Consider the following 23,105-nt stretch of genomic DNA (forward strand, 5'->3'; position numbering starts at 1 on the left):
TATATTTACAGGGAAATTCAGAGCGATTATAGTTAGTCTTTCCTTCCGTACTCTTCTTGTATAAAACCTTATCGCAGAGCACATTTCTTCTTACGATTTGCCTAAAATGTTGCTTCTCTACTTTTCTTTTTTTTAGTTATAATTGATTTTCTCCCCACAAATGAAATTAATGAATGAAAACTGAATTAAATTTGCAGACGCCGACATAAACGTGCACACAGCGATATACGTAAAGACGCTGTATACACACATACACTAATATAATTAAGAAAATGGTTTTTCTTTTTTTTTTAATGATAACTAGCAGGTGATTAATGACTGAAATGTAAATATACTGAAAATGTGTTCTGCAAGTAATTCATATGAATACAAGAAAAAAACAAATATTTACTCCACACACCCTCCACTATATTATATAAACCTACCCCTTTTTCGGTTTTGTTTTTGATTAAAGCCAACATTGAGTCTCAAAGGAGCCAAACAAAAATTTACTGGTGTTTCGTGTTTTTTCTTTTTTCTATTTTTTTTTATCCTTCGAACCCAAAATAAGGAAGTCTCTGCTAAATATTGAATTTTCGTTCAATCTTTCAAAACCAGCAGCTGGCGTATGTTACGGTTTCGATACAACAAATTCTATTGTCACTATCGTTGCTGTTGTTGTTGTTATTAAATTTTTCTCCTTTCACTTCGGGTGGAGGCAGAGCAGCATGGGTATGATTCACTAGCAATAGCAGAGTTTCCTCGACAGCCAACGTTTGAGTACTGTTGTTAATTGAGGTTGGACGCGCAGGAATTGTTGTTGTCTTTTCACATTTATCAGCTACTTTCACAGTGACTATGAGGCTCTGCCTTTCTCACGAAGACCGCAGTAGGGAATTGTATATAGTTTTTGGGTTTCTTTTTAACAGTTTGCTTATCTTACAAAAATCTGTAAAAAAAATTAGTAAAGGAAGAAAATAAATGTTTAGTTGCAATGAAAAATAAGAATGAAACAAAAATAGCAATAAGGTTATAAAAACATTATTCCAAACAAGCACTAATATGCTGCTATTTGCAAGTAAAAATTTCCACATTTTGAACATTCAGGCCATAACTTAAGAGACTCGTTTGAACTAATAATTTGGGTTATTGTCAAACGATGTAAGTGAAAAGAATTGAAGATATATTTAAGTAAAATCTACATTGACAACAACAATGGACGATGTTTTGCAGTTAATAAAAAAATTTCGAAGGACTAATTGTGGGTCTTTTCGAAAGAAATAAAAGTTTTAGTTGATCATACACCCATTGATCCATTTAGCTGAATGTCGAACTTAAGAAGAATGGAAACGATACGCTTGGCATTTCAAATTTGGTATATAGGTCATATAGGTATAATTTGATGATTCTAATCACAATAATACAATTTGTCCTGGTTTACGTGCTCATAGCGAAGTTTATAGGACTTCCATTGTGTGTATCCACGGTTCACAAAAGTTTGACAGGAGTAGCTGAGTATATAAAAACCATGACTCGTGGATTCAAATCTCAAGTGCGATGGAGTTTACTTTGATCCTAACAACAATGATTACTCAGCCCGTAAAGGCATAGCACTTGACGATTGTGTGAACAACTACTAGAGTGCGGCCACCACCTCTCCGTTTCCATCTCACACTTTGTGGTAAACACTTCCTGAATGATATACAGTAAAAGTTCCTTATTCGCGGTTTCACTATTCGCAGATGAAAAAAATGCGACCAATTCCCGTATTCTTTATTCGCGGTTTTTGAGAATGTAAACAAACAGAATGACAGGAACCTTATTACTCAATGAATAACGTATTGTTGCGAAAATCCCAAAACTATTTCATTTCAGCTAAGTAATTTCTCCAAATAACAAATTGCCTAAAGAGGGGAAAACTAAATGCACATTCGCATTAAATTAAATTGATTTTTTTATATATTTGATTTTTTTTATTTTGTCACCTAGGAACGTGTCCCCTATAATCCCATATAAACTATCATTCCGTATTCACGGTTTCTGTATTCGCGGCATTTTATGGAATGTATCCCCCCGCGAATAAGAAACTTTTACTGTATTCTGCAAATGATGAGTGTTAAGAATTTCAGTTTAATGCGCTTTGGTTTAAATACTGCACTATTTAAGCAAAAGAATTTCAATATTAAAACTCTTGTTGCACCTCTAATTGATATTTACGAAACCGTTAAACGCTTAGAAAGGTATTTTAAATGCATTCCCCACGCATATCTGATAACGTCGCAAGTCTCTTCAACTCATCTCGGCAACTGCTGATCATCAACATCAATATCATAAGTCGTATTTATATCCTAACTTATAACTTATTGAATAATTTCCCATTTTTTTTTTTTTTTTTTTTTTTTTTTTTTTTTTTTTTTTTTTTTTTAAGTGTTTTCGAAATGCATGCGTTAGAATGTAAGTTTTAGAGAAAAAAACCATTCATCATCGACATGATATGCTATACGTGCCTCTTAATGCCGACTGAACCGCTTCTACTCTTCTACTTATAAAATAAATTAAAAAAATCGAAGCTAAAAACGTGCTTCTTTAATATACTCGTCTCGTTTAAGTTCTTAAAAAAAATAATATATATTTATTTAGAATTTTTACCTTCTTTTGGATCATTGTACGTTTCTTCCTTACTGGCTTGTATCTAATTTAAAGGAATTCCTAGAATTTTTAATCAAATTCCTTTTAACTTTAGAAAGCCGGTATTGCTAACAAACTCAAACAGATCGAAGCATTCTCCTCATTTTGCCTGTTCTGTTGCAATACTTTTTATACATATACTTTTGAAGGAAGCTGATGATAACTGGTTGTCCTCTTTGTTTCTCTGTCTACATATCTGCAGGTTGCAAGTTTACATTTTTTTTTTTTTTTTTTTTTTTAAAGAAACCTTTGTTTTATTTTAATGGCCTTCATCAGAAAATTATATAATAATTTTTTTATAATATTTGTAATACGCGAAAAGAAAAAGTATCAGATTTTTGTAATCGGAATTCTCAAATTGGTTAAATGAAGTAAATATCATATTATTGGTATATATATTCTTACATTCCTTATAAAAACATATGACTTTGCGGGTCCATAAGGTGGACGCTAATAACTAAGACTCTCAAGTAGCTCATACATTCGTTAGCTATAGAGGACGGGTGTCTAAAATTCGTTTTAAAGCGAACGTTGTTTCGGTTTTGTGTTTATTTGCAAAACGTCTTTAGTGGTTATACTGCTGCATATTTCTCTTTATGGCATAAGGAATTTAGTCTACAACTTTTCAAAAAAAAAAATTCATATTTTGCCATTTTTAACCATAAGGTAAGGTATCTAAGGAGATATTAAAAATAGAAAAGAAAAAGTTTAATACATTTAAATACTTTTTTTTGAAGTATTCTGTTTATATATTAAGAAAAATTTCCCAAAATTCTTCTCTGTAACGTGGATAAATAAATTTATCTTATTTAAGGGCAAACCAAAAGAGAAAATTGTTTGTCGTCCATAAAAGAAATTCATTATGATTTATATAAATGTATTAAAAATAGCAATTCTACAAATTTGGTATCAAGTGTACCGAAATTTACTAAAGAATTGGATTGGAAACCGTGTAGTCCGTTCGCCCATATATTTAAAGAAAATTTTGGAAAATGTTTGATCAAAGATTTTTTTAGGTGCATTTTGATTGCAAGATACATGCGAATCGCAATTAGATGTTTCTTTTTTGGTAGAATTGAAAAGAAACTCCATTGATTCCATCACGCGTTCCCGAAAATATTTGAGTAAGGTTTGTTAATCACTTCGCCTGTCCCCATGATTTGCAATGTCGATGACCATGTTATTTTCCCATAGAATCTTATGCCTTATTTCGAAATTCGTTATACGAATCCAAGTGGTGTAGGGTATTTAATGGTGAGCCTTGGCCCGCTACGGTCACTTTACTTGTTGTTGTTAATCGTAAATCTTAAAGGATTAGGACAAAAATGTACATAAGTAAAGTGTAGTAAAGGATCTTTCAAATCTCGCGCCTAAATATGATTACTAAACATTTCTTGAACACTACTTCTTTCTTAAATTGACATTTGCAACTGCAATGGTGTGCAATTTTATTTAAAGACACGTATGCAAGCGTTATTATTATTATGCTAGCATATTATGAAAACCAATGTTTTTTACAAATAGCATATCATAATATTTGTTTTTTCTTTAGTGTTGCAAATCTTTCAAATGAGTCAACAAAAAGTGCTAGTAGTGGGAAGTTTCTTGCGCTCAAGGTGGACTTGATGATTCAACAAACATGTATTCCTCAGCACTAATGTAGAGTGTAGAGTGTTTGGCGAATTTTTTACTAACATTATAAGATTTATATAAGACAAAAATTAAAAATATAAAACATTTGCAAGCGTTGAGTTTTCAGGTCAATTAATTTCACGATATTTTGACATTGAAGAGATTGCTTTCTTTAGGGTTTTTGAAAAGCGTAGTTTATATCAGTATCATCCAGCAACAAAATTGAGAAACCATACAGGAAAAAAAATGAATAGATTTCTTAATAATTCCATAATTCCTTAACTAACTCCAGGAGTGATGTCACTGTTATTTTTTAAAAAAATCAATTTCTCTTCATAACATACAAAAATAATGCACCTTAAAATTTTGAGTTCTTTCTCAAACGCTCCGAAAAGAGTATCTATGTCAATTAAATCCTGGTTGAAAAGTTACAACGCAATATTTTATCCGTTGATTTTTAACTCCTTCTATACACTAACAGATGTCTTCAGAAAGCATTTACGTTGAATTAAAATAAAAACAACGTTAGCGGACGGCGGAAAGCAACTCGATAGAATTTAATAGGCTGAAATTTTAAAAGTTGGTTGTGAATATGCTTGCCGCCTCCTTGTGCAAATTGTGAAACGTGCGAGTCTTTGTCTATGACAGCAGCGGTAACCGCCGCACCTTCTGAAAAACATGTTCGAGGAAAGAGAGTGAGGAAGAATATCCGAAGATAGTAAGATAGCTTTACAAATTAATAAGATCGCTTGCAGATTAATAAAAATGATATTGTGTTAAGAAAGGCGTCCCATAACACATGTCGAATCTTTAAAAATGTCTTTTGCTACTTCAAAGATTTTGATTTTTTTCGTCAGAGTTTTTCACAATATTCTTAAAGCAAGATTCCAAGGAGAAATCGAATAGTAGAACGTTTTCGATAAGTTAATCTCAACATAGTTTATTATTTTTTTGGTTAAGAATTTTAAATTTTGTATTGAAATACTTGCCAATCACACAATACCTAATATTTTTAAAATCCCCTGCGCGTTTCACTAGCGTATAGACATGTCGCGCGATAGCGGATGAGGCAGTTAGCCTCTTTCTTAATGTTTTTGGAAAATTCTTTTTTCTTTTTCAATATCTAAATCTGCGTAAGCTCCCAGATGTTTATTATTCTATCACCTTTCCTTTTGATTATATATTACGGTAGTCTTATTCCTTAAACGATCCAATGTGCAGAAAAGCTACAGAAAATTGTGATAGAGTAGTAACGGAGTCTGCAGGCAAACGCGATCATGGTGGATATTTGAGCGTTGTCATCTTTCATATGTATTTGCAATGAGCCATACTTTGATCTTCAATAGGAATTCCACAACTAGTTTCATTATTTCATGTTTTATTATAAAAAAAAAAAGAAAAATGTATATATATATATATATATATATATATGTATATATATACACATAAAAGCCTTTTGCCTTAAATTAATACCTATTGTTGTCGATTTTTTCTTGAAAATAAGAAGAAGAAAAATGGTAGAAATATTCCGCTGTTTTTCAAATTTCATGATTTTATTTTTATTTTTTCTCGATTGTACATCGTATAGTACAATAGGCAACGAACGGTATTTAAAATAACAGATGCTTATTTTCCTGCCCCATGTATGCAGAGATGATGTATAATTAAAACTTTAACTCCACTAGTAACCACAATTCAAACGAAAAAATTTAAATGAAACTTTCAAGTGTTATTGTTTTCTCTTTTATTTCCTTTTTTCATTTTAACACGCAATATTTAAGTTTTAAAGATAAAAAACTGAATTAAAAAAAGAAGATAAGAAAGAAACGACAACAACAACAAGACACGAGCAAAATTTTCCGTGATTTCAAATTTCTACATTTTGAGAAATAAGTGAAATACTTCAATGACATCTAAGGTAAACAAATAAATGAAGTCAAATCGTGATTGATGGAAAATTTATTAAAATAAAATCCTTTATTCATTGAACAAGCAATCATATATTATACAAAATTAGATCGAAAAGTTGGAAGAGAAACCGCGAGACATTGACCTGTTAATGTTAAGGTTAACACAATACCAATAGCAAAGGAAATATTTTTATGTATAGAAAATGCGCTGGAACTAAATTTACTAACTAAACATAGAATTTTATTTCGAAAAATGTAGAAATAATTTTCCGAACTTTTCAGCGTAATTTTCTTACAACATTTCCAAATTTATGCAAAACTTCATTTTAATATCTTACGCGAGAGGAATGACTTACGAAGAACTTAAGTTTATTTTCTACAACGTAAAACAAATGTTAACGGCCGCGCAATCATCAAGGACACATTTAGAAGAACAGTATAAAAGTGATTAGCTAAATATTATTTTAATATGTCGCTTTATTGTTTGCTTTTGTTCAAAATTCTCTTTTTATATAGCCTTAAGATGCCTTAAAGGCTAGTCATTTTAGCTTCAAATATTAGTCATAGGCAATTAGGTGTATGTAGATTAACCCTAATCCGCGCACGTTAAGCCTTGAGGCTTTTGAGGCGTATTAGAATTTCGAACTTAAGTTTGTTGACTGCATTTCACAAAACATTTTTCGTTCACTCGCTTTGAATCAACAGTCAACATTAAAGAACAAACAAGTAAGAACATTACAATCCGGCAAGGCCGACCATTAAATACCCCTTTGTCTAACAAAATTCTTATTTTTATAATAAAACACAAAAATTATATCTTGTTAAAGCATACTTTTCACGTGCGTATATTTATGGGGAAACGGGACCAAAACGCAAGCTTATGTAATACAAACTTAATCCTTACATCGGATAGGATCCAAAAATAGGCGTAGATGTTACTATTATGGATCAATTTTGATCTGCACGTATTGAAACTATTGAATTTTCTGCTTCTCAAAGAATCAATTTTCGTGAACGTCCTTACTAGAGGTACATTTAATTTTTTTATGTTAAATTATACTAAATATGATATAATTTTCATCATGAAAATTATACCTTTTTTTCGTATGAACTTCAGTTTTTATTATCTGAGAGGTTCAAAAATTGTCCCGGCTGGTCGAAAGTTTTTACACCAATTTAGAATGCGCATGTATTATTCCTTAGCCACTTTTGCCGGGAATAAAGCCCTTCTGCGTGTTACATATGACCGCACTAACTTCATACACTCTGTACCACAAGGCGTGTAGGGTATAAATATTTATACGTTTACAGTTAAGTCAAGATGTCAAAATTTACCCAATACCGCTTTTTATACCGTGTCCTACTACTATGAACTTCAAAGGCTCATCGTGAAAAGGGAATCGTGCATCTTGGACACAAAGAACCCAATCGCTTAAACTTTGCAACAAAGATGTGTTGAAAAACTCTACTTGCCTTTGCAGAGCCTATAATCACAATATTTGATTTGAAAATTTGACGAACTGAACTAAAGTTTTTACAGAACTGTAGTGGTCCGTGTTAAGTCAGTTGCAAACATTCCCCCGTTCGCAAAATTGAAACTATTATCTTAAAATTTAACAAAGGCATTGTAAGTTCCTGCATGCGAATTGAAAATGGGCTCAATCGGCCTACAGTTTCTGGGTTTTCCGGTCGTTACTTATAAACAACGATGGACACGCGATAAAAATTTCTACGGACAGCCAAGCATATCTAATATTATTGAATACAGAAATTCATTTCTTTTTATCATTTTTTCACCTTTCTTACGAAAAAAGTAAAGGATGTCGTGTATGATTTTTTTATTTGTTTTATTTTTGCACATAATTCAATATTGAACAAGTAAGAGATCGGTCGAGATCGAATCTTTTATACCCAGCGCAGTCTTCCGAAAAAAAGTTGATTTTTTCTATTTTTAGAAAAAAAGTCGAAATGTTCTACTTTATGTTCTCTACAAGCAAAAAACACCAAAAACTAAAGTGCTCACAGATTTTGCAACATAGACCTGTGGGCATTGCTGCCGTTTTCTTTGTGATATTTAAGCCATTTTCCAATTTTTTTTTGCAAGTTCGTTAGCGATATCTTCATTTTTGCGAAGTGGAGGATATTTACCAAACACACTACACAGTGCGCAGACGAACGGATGAACACTGAAATAAACGAATATGTTTAGGCGCATTCCGAATTTGAAATTGGCTAAGAATTTATATACTTTAGGCGGTTTTTGAACCTTGTTTCTGTGCTTTATAAAAGTTTTGAAAAAAATCAATATATTGCACACTATAAAACCAAGTGGGCGTGGCAATTTTTGCAGAGGTACTACAGCATCGCACATAGAATATACGTTAAAACTTTTCTAGATTTATTAGCTACAGTTTATGAACCCAATTTTTTATCCATTTTGTCTTCAGTTTACGCAATAATGTAGGCGTGTCCTTCGACCGGTTTGTCCTATTTTCAATACCAACTTGCATACAAGAACTTCCAATGTTTCTGTCAAATTTCAAATTATTTGCTTCCTTTTTGGCGGCCAGGAGTATGTTTACAACAGACATTATACGGCCGCACAGGTTGACAGATACAGAGTTGGACAGACCGACAACATGCTTAAATTAATTTAGAATTTGATTCTGATCAAGAATAACTATATATTTTATGGGGTCTCTGATGCTTCCTTCTGGGCGTTGCAAACGTTTTATTCGTCAATTTTCGGTGGCGGGTAAAACAATATAAGGCAAGTATATAATCTTTGTAATCTATGAATGTAAATAGATCATTGATGACAAATAACAGAGATAACTGCTGTCTGGTCGAAACTGAGACGCCCAAAAACAATTTGTGATTATAGAGAAGGTATCATAATGTAAATACGTTAATAATACTTTAAGAAGAAGCGCAACAGTGATAAACAATGAAACCATAAATAAATAAATAATAACACAATAATGATTTGAAAAACAAAAATAAAATAAAAGAGAAAAAAAATGAAAATAAGAAATTGTCCATTTACTGGATGATACACTGTTGATTTTGTCAGTATTGTTGTTGAAGTTGTTACTACTTATGATAATGATCAACGTTAACAGCTTTACTGGAATATGCTATAACTGAGACATTAGTTCGTTGGTTGCGCGATTTACAAAGGAATCGTTGAATGTAAGGCAACGAAAAGCAAACGAAGTTTGCCTAAAAATTCGTAAAACAAATTCATAACAACTGCTGGGAAAAACAAAACAACTATTTACGCGCCAAAAAAAAAAACAACAAAAATTCTTAAAGTTAATGTTGTTTTCTTGGGTAAGTGGTGATTTTTTTTAAAGTGAAATCGGCAAAGATTGTCTGGGATTTTGGAAGAAAAAAAGAATAACGTCAATAATATTCAAGGACTGAGGATAAAAGCGAGCTAAGTTCATTTGTTGCCATTTTAAGCAATTTAATGTACAACGTACGCACCTATGTCTTACCGGAGACAAAGTTGTGGAATCAAAAACACAAACTGAAGCAAATATTTTTTCCCACATTGCATGATGCGTATACGCTCACGCGCACACACACTAAAACACGCGCACCTATGCACATTTGAATGCATACATCGAAGGAAGAAAAATAAAACAGCACAGCACATCACAACACAGCAACATCATCATCGTCATCATCTTCATCTTCATCAAGATCACTTACTACTTATATGAGACGAACCGATTGGAATCTTTTTGGCGGCAATTTTATGGCAAAAAATTATTAATAGATGAGGTTGTTTATCGAAAATTTTTTTAGGTAGACTCTTCCTAATGCCTTTAGCATCAAGCAGCGCAAGGCACACTGTGGTTGCTTATGATAATGATCATCATCGAAAATGATGGCGAGGCATTTTTTGGCGCTAAAGTTTTTTCTTTAATTTTTTTTTTTATTTCCCTTTTGATTTCATTATAACTATATAAACCACCATCACCAGTGCAAGCAAAAGAAACTCTCAGAAAAGAAAATCAGAAAACACAATTCCACGAATTAAGGATATTTTGAATCACATTATCGTCTGAAAGAGGGCGATTTACATCGAATACCATTCATAAACAGAAAAGAGAGAGAAAGAGTGGGGCAGAAAAAAATACACAATGTTTTAATGAAATTCGAAGAATTCGTGGAGATATATTTCTTACTTAAAATAGTAGAAAATTCACACAATGAACGTTGATAAAAAGAAATTAATTATCTGCCTGGAGTGGTAATAACTTTCAAACCAGTTTTTTAACACAGAATACAGTACAGTATGTAATAGTGGAGTGGGCAAGGCTACAAGGAATTGAAAATTTTCTTAGAAATAAAATGTGCGATTAATTATTAATTCAATGCTTCTTAGAGCTGCCATATATTCAAAGCTAGAAGAAGTGGATATGTACGTACGGTGGAGATCACCATGATTCTTTAGCAGTTTATTTTCAAACATTAGCGAAGCCGATCCAAAGTTTTCACACCAATCTATAATGCCCAAATACTATTACTTGGCCACTTTTCCTGAGAAATTTTGAAAATTGCAATTTTTTTTAATATAGCGACTTTCCAGAATAGGGCGCAATATGTGGAGTGTGCGAAAAAGTGGACCGATCCGAACCATTCTTAATAACGTTCGTCCTTGGATCAAAGCATGTCACTGTACGAAATTTCATCAAAATATCTCAAAAATTGCGACCCGTAGTTTGAACGAAAAATTACATGGACAGACATCAGATGGACAAACGGACGGCGCAGATCAATTCGGGCTATGATTCTGAATCGATCGGTACAACAAAAGGTATTTTATGGTTTTAAACCCGCTACGTACGGCCGGACTAACTTAATATATCCTGTACTACAAGCGATGTAGGGTATAATCAAAGTAAAATTCGGAGCATACTGCAGAAAGTAGCGTTATATTATCTTGCAATATTATCAATACAAAATTAAGTGCATGGAGACTTTTTGTGTGGATGGCTCTTAAAGTATTTTTCTTGTTTTTTTCTGCAATAAGGTACCAGGGCTTGGCTTGATTCGCAGGAAAATGACTGGCGCTCTTTGTATTGATTTAATAAAACGAGAAATCCAAGTAAAAAATCAAGCGTAATTAATTAATTAAACATAATCCCCTTCTTTTGCATTTCTTCTCTTTGAAGGGGAGAATGGGATACTTTACTTTGCTGCCAACCCCCTATCTAAACAAAAAAGCACACCTTACACTAAAAGCTATTGAAATTGTTTTAAGTCAAACGCTAAAAAAAGGAAAACACCGCCAACTAAAAATAAACTATAGCGCTCTCTTCTAAAAAGCACATGTGGTTATTCTTCATTTTTGTTTTTATAGTCTTAAACAAAAAAACAACAAACACGAAAGAAAATACCATAAAACAAAACTCCCCTCAATGGCACTTTTGAGAAGACAGCAAGAACAACACTTGGATGAATGTGTACGGAAGAGCGAAATAGACTCCTTTGCGGGGCGTTGAACCCAAAATAATGTGAATAATAATAACAGTAAGGGAAACATTTTCATCCAATATGAGACGAATCATTTGTTATCCGCCGGTTACTTCATAAATATCGTCAATACAAAAGGCTTCAGCGGAAAATTTTGGCTCAATGTGTTTAACTCCTTTTTATTTCTAAAATATAGCATACGTCGGGTATGCTTAAAAGAAAAATTGAGCTTACGCGTATGCGAAGAAACGCTAAACTGTTTTAAATTTCTAAAATATTGAAAAGTATTTTTAAATCATTTTTCGCTTTCCACAGAAATTTGATTAGCCATTGCCATTATTTCGCTCACAGGTACAGCCCCATTCAGGAAGAAGCTGCAGCAAAATTTTTATATATATAAATTACAAACGAAATGGCGAAGCTGATGCAGGCAGGAGAATATGAAAAGCAAACGTTCAACCAAATCTAAAGAACATAAAAACATTAAATAATGAAAACAAATGAACACATGGCAAAAAGCTATTGAAGAACATGACGATAAATATGATAAAAGTAAGAGTAAATGAATAAACAAAAGCAAAATAAATTACATAAAACAAATCATAGACTCTATCTTCTAAAATGCGGGGGATAACTTGAGGAAGGCAATAAGGGTGCAAAATGAACACGAAGGCATATAAGTACTAAATGCTTTAAAAAGCAAAGCTTTTGAGGCCGCCGTTGGTGATAAAGTGAATGAATTTATTACCCCATTTATAACACCTAGAAATTTTTTGTACGAGCATAAGTGTCAATTTCCTTCAACTTAGCCCTTTCTCTAGCTGTCAGAAAAAAGCAGTTCGCTTTTTCATTCCCAACCAGCTAACGAAATGTAAGTGATTCGCTCTAATACGAATACTACAAATTTGTCAGCCATGCGCTCAAACACGTATCTCAGAAGAAAGCACTGTCTGTTTCACATCTAAGATCTGCAAGATGGAAGAACAAACCTTCATCTATTATCGGGTAGCTTGCGGATGCCCCAACCGGGAGATGTGCAGAGACCTAATTGAGGATCACTTCTCGTGCTGCACAGATGTACGCAAATTTTTTTATCGTTTTCAATGCTAACATTTTTTGTTCGAAACCTCGCTGATCACTTACCAGCCAAACCAACTTCTTAATCATTCCTGCTGATTCGATTGCGTTTTTTTTCAGTTTAAAACTAAACAATATGCAATGGCGTAAATGTGCCTTGTTGACTGACCGATATGTGAGCAACTGGAATTTATATTACCATTCAACCGCCAATCTAAGTTACCTATACCTCAAATTTTGGAAAAATTTAATGCACCTGTTATGTCTCGTGAAGCAACAAATTTCGATGGACCGTATTTACTAATACATTTAATATATAAGTTCTTGATTGCTCTGAGATTGCTAAAATTTGAAATATTGTGCGCTAATATTTGCTAACGAGTCGCAGTTGCGTTCAAAATTTTAATACAACAAAACAGTGGATGAGATATATGCTCCGAATTTGTTATGTGTCCATGGCGAAAGTCTTTTAAAATCATATTACATTTATTTATACACATCGGTTACACAAATGATAACTAAAATACCAAGAGAAGCTGTTACAAAATGTCTATTCGTGGTTTAATAAAATCAAACCTCAGTCAAGAGATAAATGCATTTTCAGAACTAAGAATGGAAGAAAACCGAATTCGAGTATGCAATAAAATTTATAGGTGCCGAAAGGAGATAGTGACTTGTAAAATGTGCAAAAAACATCCCGGTTTTGTAGTACGAATACGCCTTGAATGTTCTGTTCAAAAATTTTTCATCACTACCATCAATCAAGCATAACTACTACTACGTAGTGAAAATGAAAGATGTCAAAATATTCCTATGCTTCCTATGTAACATGGAATGCCAAAAATTCTAAATAATTGTAAGCATTTTCACCTGTCCTTCATTTCCCCTCACTGTAAATAAATAGAGGATTCTGTGGAGTTCTTCTATATTCAAGGAACTTTTTTCTACGGTGTATCTTCGGTTTTCTAATCTCACGTCTGTCCTGTTCCATAATCGTCCTGTTTGTTCGGTCATATTCGGAAATACTGAAAAATGCGGCACTGAGAAACCGGATTGGCGAACAATTTTTTTTAGAGATGGAATGCTCAGCCATTTAAAAATTATATCTATGCTATTCAGCGTTGCATAAATGATTTTCTACTTTTTATCAAATATGCACAACAGATGAAGCAGATATTTACAAAGCGGCATGAAATTCAACAATTGTGTGTGGCAGCTGTTCCACTGCGTGGAACAACGTTCTGAATTTCAGGCAACGCAACTAACTCTCAGTCGGATTTTCCTCAAATTTATACCATTTCTTACAGGGCGCCGCGTGCATAAAGATTAGGTCTCGCCATACCTGCCTACCATAACTCTTCTCTCTCTATGTTTGACTAATTAAACTCAATTTAAAAACACACAAATTTGATCTTCATTGCAAGGAAAACCTTGCCGCAAAAACGTCAATCTTTCGTTCTTTTCCTGTTATTATTATTGTTATTATTAATCAAGACAGAGAAATAAATTGTAAGACTAAAGTTTTAAAGGATATTGACACCCTCCGAGGAAAAAGTGATTTTAAGTATATTTCATACTTTATATCTTTTCGTATGCGGCAAATATATCATAAATAATTCATAAGAGACTAAGGAAAAAAATAATACTTTTTTAAAATTATCATGAAAAAATACAGTCCCCTCCTTTAAAAATGACACAATGAATCCAACGCTTCTTTAATATTTTAATGCCTTTCGTCGTACACAACGATTTGTCAAGACCCTAAAAAAATGCACTTCATATTTTTTTTTTTTTTTTTTGATATAACTAACTCTTACCCGGCCCCGATTGTCTCCTGTGGAGGCCCATTGGGTTCAGCTTATCGTTGTCCCTGTGACACCTTTTAAAACCATTTTCGTCGAAGACGATTCGCTACAGTACTTTTCAAGCTAGTATAGCCCTTGTAATGAACAAAGTGAGATGAAATTTCGGCATGCATCGCCTTTGGTGGTTAAGAGTTTTTAATAAGAGCAAGGGTTGTGGTTACAGAAGACATCTACAGTGAGTGTCATTAATGTTGGGTTTTTTCGCTTGAAAAAAATTAACGCTTGTTGAACCCTAAATGGCATCTTTAAAATACACCTTCTAAAAATAAATAAATAGATAAATACGCTACAGTGGAACATGGCCCAAAATTAAATGCCAAATAAAACGAAAATTTGAAAATTTAACTAAAAGCTAATAATATTGGCGCCTAATTTACATGAGATACACGCGCACGTATTTAGAACGTGAAACATATGTAAATATGTTACGTACATACAAACACGCAGATATGTGTATATATAGCCAAACATGTACACTAAAGTCTCGGGGGGTACGTTTCAAAGCGTACATTTATGGCTAAAAGGGTCTGGTTGGTTGTGAATGAATGGATTTACCCTCAGATGTCCATCAAAATGTCAGTCCTTTACTCAGTTATTTCGACACATTAGGCGGAAATTTATTTATTTACCTCTTCTTTATGCGATTGTCTGATTGAAATTTCATTTGAATTGCTATTTTCCACCAATTTCCCAGTTATTTTCAGTTACTATTTTTCGTCAAATTAAGAGATCTTCTTACAAGTCATTGGAAATATAGATTCAAAAGGCATACAGCCCTCGCTACAAACGCCGTGCATAAACAAACAAGAAAAAAAAATTCAATATACAATAAAATAATCGAGACTGGGATTAATTATTCTTTTCAATTATTTTCACTTAAGGTAGGATAATAAGTAGTAAGGATTATCAATTATCGAAAGCTTGGTATGCCAACAGGCATAAATTCTTAGAATATATTAGAAGAAAATGCCTTAATGCTTCACCACAGTAAATAATCAATAAGAAAATTTAAGAGGAATATTAATGAACCGGTTCCCTTATCATCGTTGTTCAATTTAAATACAGAAATTTTGTTTAGATATATGTTCTCAAATAAAATTTTAAAACAAATAAATTTCCAAGCTATTCTAAGCAAATGGTTCTTTGCGTATCCCTAAAATTAATACTGAAAGCTGTTTCCCAGACTTATTAAGAGAGAGCTTTCCACAGCTGATTTTCGTTCATTTCACGGCTTATAAACTATTTCAATTACCGCAAGTAGTCGTTAGCGTCCCTAAAAATCTCACAGGAGTAGTAAAGAAGGAGTAAATCAAAGATACTTGTACGCTTAAAACCGAATTTTTCATGGCTTATTTGACCAGGCAACAAAGTAGAACAATTCGAATAAACAATTCTAAGTAATTCAAACAATAGGACGAAGTTTGTTATTTTTGGTGGAAATTCCATACCATATTATCTGGAAACAAAGTCAAATGGTTACATATTAATATAGCGATCAAATTAAAAGTAAAAAACAAGCAGTTCAGTCTTTTTTCTCAACAAACTACCCAATTATGCTTAGGGATACGATAAGTTTCATTACCGCTTCGTATGATTTCAACAACAACTGCATAATATGCTGTAATATAATGAGTGCCATCTGTGGGTCGTACAATTTCTAAGGAAATCAAAATAATATCGACTAATTGACAATAAAGAAATCGCTCAATGTGCTGACTTTTAATAAACATATGCCATAGTAGCCCAAATAGAAACCAAACATGCCCGTAACTACGGAAAGTAACAGCGGTATCCAAATGATAGCAGGCTTTTGCTTCCGGCAAAATCACACTACTAATGTTTGTTTATTGAAAATGTAACCAAAATTCGGCGGAGTTAACCCTTATACACAGCATATAAAACAGACAGAATCTCTACCACTAATTTTGTTGTTTTACACAACAATCAGCTGCTGTCCCCATTCTCCCCTCTCTTCCAGATTTTGTCCATTGCAACAGATTCTTGGTTTACCAAGTACTAATTTGCTCTCGTATTTTACTACACGCTTGTTATTCCAGACAAGCAGGTAGAACGTACCGTGTGGGACCTTATTATGTAGCGTACCTTTTCTTACATTATATCCATTTCAAACGCAAAGGACAATATAATTTACGTCATTCCGTTTATACCACCCGCAGTTAGCCATCAGAAAACCTGTAAAGTTTCAGGATGCGATTAATCGCGAAAGATTTTGCAAGCCTCTTCTACTCAAAACGCACTAGTTTTGTCTTTACTTCTGGCATAGGTGTCAGCACACTGTAAGCGTAACCCATCTGTGAAAACGATAACGTTTAGAATATCTGCGTGTTTTTGTTCACTTATTAGTATTTCTTAGTTCTTCATCGATATCTCCTGTAAGCTTACATTATAAAGTCAATTAAGGCTCAGAAGTTCATGGGTGACGCAAATGAGTCCGAAACTGTTGGTACCTTTGAACACCGACGTAATGTGGAATAATTTGTCCATCTTCTTCATCTTCGATCTTTTTGATGATCTCATCTAATGCTTTTTCAGTTGACGGTATAACGCACGCCCCACTCTTAAGACTCATCGTCCTTTAACCACATAAGCCGCCTTTAAAACAATGATCCTGGCCACCTTTCCACATGTTTCCGCTTTCAAGTCGAACGTGCACAAAGACTACTGCTCTCTCCCTAACTATAATCTTCGCTGACCATCAAAGTGCTTACATTCCCTGAGAGCCTAAGCGAATCAAAAAAAATTTTTCCGCTTAATCCACATCACAATATTCTTTCAAAATTCTTTAAGCGCACTAATGGATTTTACTTTCAACTGCAGCTCTTTGTATCTTTACTCCCCTTTTTACGTCTGCACTAGCTATAATTTTTTCCTAACCACCGCCGGTTTCACATGTATAGAAAACATCTGCTAAGTAGTGGGCAAAATTTAAAAACTTTTTAAGGTTATCTTTAATGTCAGAATATGTTATTATATTACTTCTCACCTTCAACTAAAATCACATCAGAATTGTTTCGAGTAGTGTCTGCGATCTTTGTGTTTCACCTTTACCCGGATAAAAGCTCTTCAAGCTTATAGCATTTGGTATAAAAATTTTTAATAAAAATAATAAAAAATCGCACACTTTGTATGAACCCACTAATTACTACAAGCGGTGAACATAAGTTTAAAATATAACCGCGCGCGAATTTATTTTTGTTAGCGAGCAAAGTTTGACAGATTGAAAGGAATTATTAAACTGATTGTTCATTTGAAATATTTTAGATTTTCAAGAAAAATTTTTTTAATACGTGAAATATTTGATAAATAAATTAGAGAAATAAATTTACTGAAAATGCACAAAAGAAAATAGTGAAACACTAAAAAAGGATTAGTTCATGCGATAAAGATTTAAATGAAAGACAATCTTTCGCTTGTTGAGCGGCGTGAGAGAAATAAAAAAGAAAGGAGTGCGATTTTATAAGACAAGTTCATTTGATATATTTTTCATGTCATTCAGTTTGTGCAAGAGAAAATGTCTAACAAAGAACAATTAATGTTAATCACATACTGGCCAGATCGTCTAGGAAATTAGGAGGTTTTTTGCTGCTCAAATCCTATTCCAGATTGAAGATGTAGCTCACAAGCGCAAGTTTTCACAATTTGAGTTGTACGCAAAGAAGAATTTTAGTGATTTTACATGCAGGAACCTTACTATTATTCCCCTGGAAATTGCATGCAATCAAATTACAAATAACAAATGCATCTAAGAATTCCACACTTTAAATTTCATGGAAATGTTTCGTTTTTTCTCGTAGAATTGATAAAGTTATTGGAGAGGTCAAGTTTTTTAAACTTAACACTGCATACGGTCAATAGAAGGCAGATTCCAATTGTATTTCTTATCAAATCAATTCAGCTCCTCAGCTCCTTTTCGCCTTTTTTAATTCGTTAGTAAACGGAATGAAAAATATAAGGAGACTGCATTAATAATAAAAGCAGTTACGACGCACTGCAACATATCGAGAAAAATATCCGAATGACAAAAATAGTTAAAGTGCAGTAAAATCAAATTCCATGCTATACAAATTTCTTTCTGAATATTATCTGCAAGAAACACAACGAAGAGTGCAATCGTAAATTTGTTCTGTATACACAAAACACTTACGTACTACCTATTGGTAATACATATACTATTTCTATTGATAGATGTGATGTAAGCTATGGTGCATAATAGTGAATAAAGTGCGAATAGTATCTCTGCTGTCCTAGATCCGAATATTTTAGGTGCAGGTACGATTTTCTCACACAATTTGATTCACTTATTATACTACTTGAGACTTCTACTGAAAAACCGTTATATGATTAAAAGTACTTGGTATAGGGCTATGGTCCATCACAGTGTTTTTAATTGGTTTTAAATAAATAAATCACTTTATATATCTTTAGATATATCACACAACTCTGCTTCAATAAAGTCTTTCTAAGGCTATCACTTATCGTCAAATACGTCAAACCTACATTTCTTCAGGAGTCAGACAATGAATACTGTGCTAAGGCAAAATCAATCTGCGAGACAACCCCGCCAATATAGCTTTTTGTTCGCCAACCATTTCTACGATATAAGAAAACTGGCGATATGCTGGATCAACGACATAGAGTACGAAACGTATTCACGTACGCGAAAAGTAACGTAGATATCCTATTGCGATATACGAATATTTTTATACAAGATTATGTGGACCGCAACTAGTTCTGGGAGCATCTTTTATTATAAAAAATCAATAAAAAATAAAAGTTGCAAGGCCTTTTGATGAACAAAATAAAGAAACGAAAAACAATACACACGACAGCATCGAATTAGACGTCATGTTAAGGGGCCTCTTTGTTTATAGCGCTTTTAACCGATATTTGGAAAACACAGCAACAATAAAGAAACCGACACATACAAAATAAAATGACCTTTATTCCCCCAAATTATTTTCTATCCATTTCATGTAAGAAGGAACTCGGGTAAGCACAGCCGGTAGATAATTTTATTCCCGCAACTAGCTACGCCCAAGGACGTGACACCGATTTGCACGGAACGGGCATGCCTACTCCTGTAAACACTTGTAAATAAAGGTCCGCCAGAGTGACCTTTACAAACATTCACCTCACTAATGCCGGATGCACATATTTCCTTATCGTTATTGAAGAAAGACCGATATATTCGTGTGCATTCGTTTATATCTAGGACAGGAATTTATGCCTTCATCAATATATTAGAACTCAAGCCTATGAGATGAAAAAAGAGCAACGAATTTGTGTACAAAACTTCCCTTGTTATAATTACTTTTTTCGGTCGCTCCCCAACAAGTGATAGTAGCCCTTGATACCGTAAAAAAATCTTCATCAGGTTAAGGCAAACATATCGGGAAATGGGATCCTACAAAACCATTTAGATGCGTGTCGGTTTATTTCTCTCCGCGAGTAATGAAAGCGTGTGAAGTTTGTTGATGGAGGTTGCATTATAATTGCACGTGTTAATTGAAAAGAAAAGTCGATTTATTAGTTACTTTGACGGTTGAAAGGTTACAATGAATCGCGTACAAACAGATGAATTAAAAAATTATCAATAAGTATGTATTTTTTTCTGAGGCTTCAGATTCTCACCATTTTTTTAGCTTCTCAGATGAATGCAGAACGGACTAAAGAACAAAAGTTCTTCAAAACAAAAGTAAGCGAATAGCAAGCGAGCTTTAAGAGCTTTGATTTGTAACTTTATTTATTATTTATTTTTCGTTTGAAAGATACTAGAAATAGCAAAAAAATAATCCGTTGAAGTTGTGTCAAACTGAAAAATATTCCATTGAAGTTGAATCAGAATGTACGCGCTTATTTTAATCCATCCGCTTAATATCGTCACTTGCATTTTCAATTTATAAACAACCATTTGGTTGCGTGTCGGTTTATTTTCAATTTATAAACAACCATTTGGTTGCGCCCCGGTTTTTATCACTTTATAAACAAACAAATTTGGTTGTGCAATACTATGATCAGCTGTTTTCCAAAGAAATAATATTAAATTATTTAAGAAAAGATGTCAAAAATTTGAAAAAAAAAAATTTTATTTTTTCAGTTTTCAAGAACGCCTGGTAATTATACAACAACAATAGGAATGAAAGTTGGTTGGAAAGGAATGGTTGGCTTCTTCGTAAGCAGAAAGATAGTGTGAAGCGCTACGTAACTGTATTATTCAAAATTTTTCAAGTGATAGCGGATACCCATGGTTAATGACGCCGTATAAAAATGGCTGCTTAAGACATTTCCGTATGTTGGTATCAAAGACATTTCCGTATGTTGGTCTGTTTGAAATCCTCTTTACGCATTGTCCAAGCACAACACAAATATGTATTTTACTATATCGTGCTAAATTACGAGAAAACACCTTTCTAAGTTCATTTATTCCACTAAGAATTGGACGTTTTCGCTGGCAAATTCTAGTCTTAGCTTCCTATTACGTTTTTTTACCAACGACTTACGTAGGGCATTGCAATGGTTATAGTTTGCCTATGGGTTGACGCCAGTGGAGAAGGAAAATTGATGTTTATGGACGGCATTCTAAACAAAGAGGATTATTTAAGGATATTGAAGGAAACTTTGAAAGAAAGCGAGGACAAACTTGGCATTTCACAAGCATTCAAATTCTACCAAGATAACGACCTCAAGCATAAGGCCCGCTTAATTGAAGAATGGCTCCGATTTAACTGCCCCAATATGCTTCATTCTCTTCCCTAATCACCAGGCATGCAACCCTTAAAAAATACGTGAGATGCATTAAACCGCCGTGGGCGAAAACATTCAATCTCCTCTGTGTGAAAACTGAGAAATAGTCTACAAGAAGTATAGATTAAGACCCCTGTTTTCTACACAAGAAAGATTACACAAATTATGTCGAAACGGTATTAAGAAAAAGATGTATCCCACCACCAAATATTAATTTTTAATAATATGCTGTTTTTTTCTTCGTACCCTTCCTTATATGAGAAAAATCCAATATTAATCATGTTTTTTTTTTTTAATGAGTTGTTGAAGTTATTTAATTTTCTTGTCTACTGGAATATCGTTTTGTTTGTTTTTTTCTTATATTTCAATATGCGTTCCCTAATAGTATAAAATAGTAATATATATTTGTATGTTTGGACAATGGACTAGGACTAAGTTTGACAAGGAGTTTATTTTTCTTCGACCGAAAATACTGAATTATTATTCTAATTATTTTTTGATCTCTATGCTATTTTAGACAAAGCATTACATTATTACACTCGTTGTAGGTAAGATGACTAAACTATATTTTGAAGCCTTACCCTTTTGCTCAGTTGAGAAATTTGAAAATTCAAATTAGAAAAAAATGATCTTCGACAACATTTCAATCTTGACTTGACTTGATGAAAAAGAAAATGGAAAGTTCTGAAATATATATCAAATCTAATGATGGCTGAAAAGACTATTCAAAACTTCTCTTTCGACCCAAAAAGTCCCACTTCCGACTCGTGCTGTTTCTCCATTAACAAATACTGATCGTCTACCCTGTAGAAAAGTAGGGTGCCTCGCTCGTACATCCCGCCCCATAACGTGCTTAATTCAAATTCATGTAATTTGCAAATAACATTTAGTACGTGAAACGCTAATAAACGACGTTGATCGTTTCTTTCTATGCATTTGCTCCCATTGAAAGTTAATTACATGATGCCTTGCATTACCGCGATAACCTGACAGAATTAGAAGTAGACCTAGAAAAACGCATCTTAACCACAACATTTTTAATAAATAAAGTTTTCTATAAATGCATGGTAACATGATTTAAATTTAAATAGATTCATATAAATTTAAATGTTCATTAACTAGCTTCTGCATGGTATTATACGAAAATTGAAAAACAAAATGCCATGAGGATGAAAGGTACCATCGAACTGTCCGGCGTCCGTGGTTCAATCAACAGCGCATAACATAAATAACAAAATGAAAATTGCTTTTTTATGAGCAAAACAGGCGTATTGCACAAAAATGTAAACAAACAAGAGAGTAAAACAAAATTCATAAAAAATCATATCGCATTGATTTAAAATAACACCAATAACATGAAACTAAGAAAAACTGTACATAAACAATGTTGCAAATGCAACATAACAAAAACCCGATATATAAAACTTGATTCAGATATAATATAATGTGAGATATTAGGGAGGAACGAGCAAAAACCGGCATATGTACGTAGTGAAAATAAAGCAAAACAAAAAAGAAAAAGTAAATAAATAAAAACAGATGCCAAAATGAATGGTTGGGAATGTAGTAACGTCAACATCATAGTGTTTTGGTTATATATATATACATATATATACATATGCATGGTCTGGCGTGGCGTTGTATGCGCGCATTTGTTCTTTAATGAAAATGAAACGCTTAACACACAGACACACAGTACAGT

The 23,105-nt window shown here is 33.2% G+C and overlaps 1 protein-coding gene across 2 annotated transcripts in view; it reads right to left on the reverse strand.

The window, feature by feature from the left end:
- Positions 1 to 497: 497 nt before the first annotated feature.
- Positions 498 to 23,105, reverse strand: part of LOC119641117 (DNA-binding protein RFXANK) — a 39,147-nt gene continuing 16,539 nt past the window's right edge. For both annotated transcript variants that reach the window (XM_038039575.1, XM_038039576.1), the window contains exon 4: positions 498 to 928. The gene's annotated coding sequence lies outside the window, so the exon portion shown is untranslated. The remainder of the gene's footprint in view (positions 929 to 23,105) is intronic.

This window comes from Glossina fuscipes, unplaced genomic scaffold (genome assembly GCF_014805625.2).
Source record: "Glossina fuscipes isolate IAEA_lab_2018 unplaced genomic scaffold, Yale_Gfus_2 142, whole genome shotgun sequence".
Lineage (NCBI taxonomy): Eukaryota > Metazoa > Arthropoda > Insecta > Diptera > Glossinidae > Glossina > Glossina fuscipes.